The sequence below is a fragment of the Echinops telfairi genome, unplaced genomic scaffold (genome assembly GCF_000313985.2).
Source record: "Echinops telfairi isolate 266 unplaced genomic scaffold, ASM31398v2 ScPeMD7_28;HRSCAF=97, whole genome shotgun sequence".
Classification (NCBI taxonomy): Eukaryota; Metazoa; Chordata; class Mammalia; order Afrosoricida; family Tenrecidae; genus Echinops; species Echinops telfairi.
The window spans coordinates 5621469-5626599 of NW_022103925.1; the positions used below are offsets into that span (position 1 = coordinate 5621469).

The 5131-nt window shown below is 56.4% G+C and overlaps 1 protein-coding gene across 1 annotated transcript in view; it reads right to left on the reverse strand.

The window, feature by feature from the left end:
* Positions 1-5131, reverse strand: part of SLC2A9 (solute carrier family 2 member 9) — a 157189-nt gene that overhangs the window by 138293 nt on the left and 13765 nt on the right. The gene's annotated exons all lie outside the window — the stretch shown is intronic.

Here is a 5131-nt window from a genome sequence, read left to right on the forward strand (position 1 = left end):
GTCCCCATGTCTGAGCCCCTGACGCAGCCACCGTGTCCGTCCATCTCCTTGAGGGCCTTCCTCTGTTTCGCTCCCCCTCTAGCAAGCATGACATCCTTCTCCAGGGACCAGTCTCTCCTGACAACGTGCCCAAAGTATGTAAGACAAAGTCTTGCCATCCTTGCCTCTAAGGAGCACTCTGGCCGGACTTCTTCCAAGGCTCTTTCTCATTGCAAATAGTCCCTTCTCTGTCAACCTCCTTGGGCACCCAGCTCCCGGCCTGGGCGTTTCTCTTCGCTGCGCCTTCCTCTGACTCCAGGTCCTTGGAGCGGCAGTGACACCGGCCTCAGACTTAGCCACAATGGTGGCGATGGCTCAGGCCCCGGCAGTGCTGTGTTCTGTTGTGCACAAGACCGCCGGGAGTCAGAACAGACCAGCAGACAGGTGAAAACAACAACAACCTGGATTGTTCTGCAGAAGAAAGGGGTGGATGCAGCTAAGTCCTCCAGAATCCCTGGCACCCAGTGGGACCAGGTACTGGTCACCCACTGGCAGGGCCCAGGCAGAGGGCGCCCTGGCATGGAGGCTGGCTTCTCTCCCCACTGCTGAGCACGCACACGCCTGGCAAACCGAGAACTCAGCCCTAGCCGGGAGGTAGAGTGTGGTCAGGGGGGAGGGTCAGCAGGCCACGGGGTGGGCCCTGCCACGTGGAACTAGAAGATTCTTCTCCCGCGCTGTGGACGGGGGCTGTGAACTGAATACAAATCCCCTACAAAGGACAGAACCACTTACACAACACTCCTGCTCTCTGTCCCCTTTTCCTTGAAGCTTGTCCCTTGGTTCTCAGCTCAGAGGTCACCCCTCCGGGTTCCCCCAAACTGTGCTGAGCCCTTGTTGCTTTGGAGCTCACAGGTCTGCCCACACCCCACCCTAGGAGCTCTTGTGAGAGAGGGTGCTGGCTAGAGGGTGGAGGGAGGGGGTGGGGCCACCTCCTCCAGCCTCAGTGGCTCTCCTGCGAGCACTGTGCGGCCTGCCCCACCCACGGGCAGGCAGCGTCTAGCTGACAGTGGTGCTGGCTGCCTGTGCCCACACCCTGGAAGAAAGACACCCTGAGGGTGTGGAAGCAGGGGCCCCCAAGATAGCATTCCAGCTACACAGGCTCCGAGAGTCATCAGAATGAGGTGCCTAGGTCCCTGTGGGGAGGTGGCCCCCAGAGTCCACAGCCTTTTAGCTGGGACGGCTGCCAACTGGCAGAGGCCACTCACCCCCACCCCCACCCCCACCATGTGACTGGCCCCCAAGCCTCCAGCCATAAAGAGGCCGGCTGCCTGTCTTTCTTACCTGGCTTCTCCTCCCCCTTGGCTTGCTGCTCCCCAGGGGTTCCCACAGGGTAGACTCCCTCCCTGGGGCCTGGGAGCTGCTGGGCCTGAGTGTGAGAACAGGGAGACTCAGCTCCGGGGAATCCATGCTTCTGTCTCCACAAGCCCGGCCTTGCTGGCAGCCTGGGCACTGCCAGGGCATTTGGGCACACGAGGAGACAGAGTCCATGGGTAAGAGGGCGGGACCCGCCTGGCCGGGAAATGAGGCAACTTCATTAAGTCTGCAGGCATGCTGGAGCGGTGTTCTCTTCCCTGCTCCCAAGCCAGGCCAGCCACCGACTCCTGGAGAGCTTGCAGCCCCTGTCCTGGGGACTCAGGACCCTGGGCCCCAGCGACAAAAAGCCAGAGACTTGCAACCAGGCCCAGGCCTCCAGCCCTGACTCCACCCCTCCTCCTTCACAATTGCTCAGAGGAGGCCTTTGATCCTTGAACCCTCTTGTTTTAGAACCTTCTTCTGAGGCTCAAGTATAAATCAACCCCAGGGAGTGGGCCTGTCTGCCCTGAGCTCTGTAGGAAGAAACATTAGCCTTAGGGCCCACTGCCCTCTGCGTTCCTGCAGAGCCACCTGAGCCCTTGTGGTCAGAGGAGAACTGGGCTCGTGAGGGTTTGGGACAGCCGGGTTTTTCAGGAGATAGACAAGACTTCCTGCCAAGGAGCCTTCAGCACCCGAGCAGCTGAGCACCTGGGCCATTTTGTGTGCAGCCGTGCCCTGCACACAATCCTGAGCAACCCCTGCTGTGTGCCTGGTGGGAGAGCAGTGATGAGACCAGACCCCTGGGCACACACCAGCATCAGTCCAATTGCCGGCCCCCTGCTTCCATTCACAGGTCTCCGATGCCAGAGAGGTTGCAGGGTCCCAGGGCCCGTGCAGAGCCTGGGCCAGTGGCCAGCATCTGTCTGCAGACAGCAAGGGCAGGGACTGCACGTGCCCATTAATTACCTTCCAGTTGACCTCAACTCCTGGAGACCCTCAACCTCAAACTCACTGCCCCTGAGTCCATTCTGGCCCATAGCGACCCTCCAGGACAGGGGGAACTGGCCCTGCGGGTTTCGGAGACTGCAGCTCTCTATGGGAGTAGAACATCTCCTCTTTCTCCCAAGGAGAGTGGGTGGTTTCGAACCGCTGATCTTGTGGTTAGCAGCCCAATACATAACAAGGTATGCCACCTCGGAGTTCCACAGGGGTTTCCACAGCTGATAATTCAGCAGTAGATGACCAGATTTCTCTGCCAACGTGCCTCTGGCTAGACCCACACCTCCCATCCTTGGTTAGGCAAGTGTTAGCCGCTTGCACTGCCCAGAATTCCATGTGTGTCCCCAGAGTGTGAGTATTCCCAGGGCCTCTTCCAGCCCTTCATAGAAACAGTTCACGAGCTACTCCTGGAACTGACATCTGGAAGATGCTAGAAAGTCTGAGTGGACAAGGTCATGATTCCCTAGCAGGGGAAAGATGGGGGAAGGGGTTGTTTTCTGTTGAGTCCATGGTATTCTTAAAGGGTGACACGCCCAAAGTCCAGACAGTGGAACCTTGACTTACTCTACTACAGGCACCAAGAAAACAGAGGGAAGGACTGAACGGTCAGCTTGACCCCGCTGTGCCCCCCCCCCCCCCGGCCTGATACAGGGGCCTTCATTTTTGCACCTCACTCCACACAGGGGTGGTGGGACCGGTGAAGCTCAGCCTGCCCTTTTCACAGTTGCCTGCCAATTTGGTAGGTAGACTTGGGTAGACATCAATATGGACATAGTTCTTCTGGGCCATGGTGGTGACCACACTCATCACTGGAGATGAGGCACCAACGCCAAAGCATGAGCTTTGCTTGAGAGTGGCCATCCAGGCAGGGCGGTTAGTCTCTGTCCGTCTGGAGCAACAGAGGAAGGAGGGAGTCGGGAACAGAAGGAGGATGTAGAATGCGTGGCCTCCTGGGGCTGCCCCTCCTCTCCGGGAGGCTCAGAAAGCTCTCTGGATGCAGAACCAGAGGGGATGGCAGACAATGTGGGCACTAACAACACAGCCCAGGCCCGGAAGCTGGTGGAACAGCTCTGCCTTGAAGTCAGCATCCACCACCTCACAAGGTGTTCAAAGGCCCCTCCTCAGAGCTCAGGAGTTCCTGTGAGTCACACACCCGGGCAGCATGCTGCTGGTCCAAGTGCTTGTTTCCGAGAAACTTCCCAAGCACAAGAAGCCCTGCAGCATCCTGTAGTGGCCTCCAGAGCCCACTGGTCTCCCTCCCTCTCTCCCTCCCTCTCTTCTCTGTCACGTTCCCTCTCTCTCTTCCTCTCCCCTCTCTCTTCCTCTCGCTCCTTCTCCTCGCTGTCTCTCCCTCCCTCTCTCAGACATCATCTCAAGTACTCCACAAAATGTTCCCATCCCAGAAAGTCCCCACTGCCCAGAGGGTCGTCACTCAGACCCTGGACTTTCAGACCCACATCACAACCTCCTCAAAGACACCCCCACACCCATCGGGGCAGCCACGCTCAATTCTGCATATCCTACATCTCACCAGGTGGCAGCCCCTTCCTGAGTCTCTGTGGCGGGGGGCCGGGTGAGCAGGATGTGGGGAAGAAGGGCATCCATGTGGTGGGGGTCCCTCCCTAGATCTGGCCACCCACAGTTCATGAAAATATTTCTGCTGGGAGATGGTGGCTAGGAGGGGAGAGAACCTGCCTCCATTGCTATGAGATCAGAAGAAATAGTTAGTACCTGGCTACCATTAGTAAATATTATATAGAATCTTTGATTAAAGAAGGAAAAATCGTAGACTGCAATTTCAAATTCCCACGGAGTGCAGACTTTCTGAACCCAACGAGGCTGGATGAGCCCCTGAAACTAATGTTCCAAGGTCATCGTCAATGAGAACAGGAGAATTGGTTGTTGCCTGGCTACCATCACTGAACATTTTATACGAGACTCTTTGATTCAAAGCGAGGAGATGGAGAACCAAATTCTGAATTCTCATGGACGCCAGGCTTTCGGAAGCCATAGAGGCTGGATGAAGCCTGGAGACTGTTGCCCCAAGGTCATCTTTAAACCATAAACCAAATGTACACCCAGAGTCGTCTTAACACCAAACTGTAGGTATAAGAGAGCAGTCCCCAGAGAAGGACATTGTGCTTGGTAAAATGAGGGGCAGTGGAAAAGAGGACGGCCCTCAACGAGATGGTCAGCCACGGTGGCTGCAACACTGGGCTCAGGCATAAGAACAATTGTGAGGATGGCGCAGGACCGGGCAGGGTCTGGTTGTTTTGTGCACGGGGCTCTGCTCATAGCACCCAACAACAATGTGCATGCAGAGTAGAAGGCTGTGACCTCAGGAACTGCTCGTCAGGACTATCTTCCAACACACCTCAGGGTGGATTTGAACCACTAACCTTTTAGCTCATAGCCAAGTGCCTAACTATGTGAACGACTGAGCCACAGGGGCAAGAGAATGGGTTTCAGCATATTCATAAGGGTGATGACATGACTACTGTGGTAGTTACCTAATATGCTGTCAATTTGAGACTTGCGAGTGACGGGGTGGGGTTTAGCCAGTCAATCAGGTAGCAGCTTGATGACCTCATATGGAGGCTTTAAGGAGATAAATCGTTCACTGGAGATGGGACATACGCATTGTCTGGGAGACATTGCAGCTGACAAGACACATGGAACTACACTAGTGCCCTGAGCTGGAGGAGCCACGTGGAGACCCCTGCCTGCGCTGAGATGCTTACAACACCACTGGATCCACAAGACTTCCCACCCACTGGCCTGTGATCTTCTTCCATTCGGC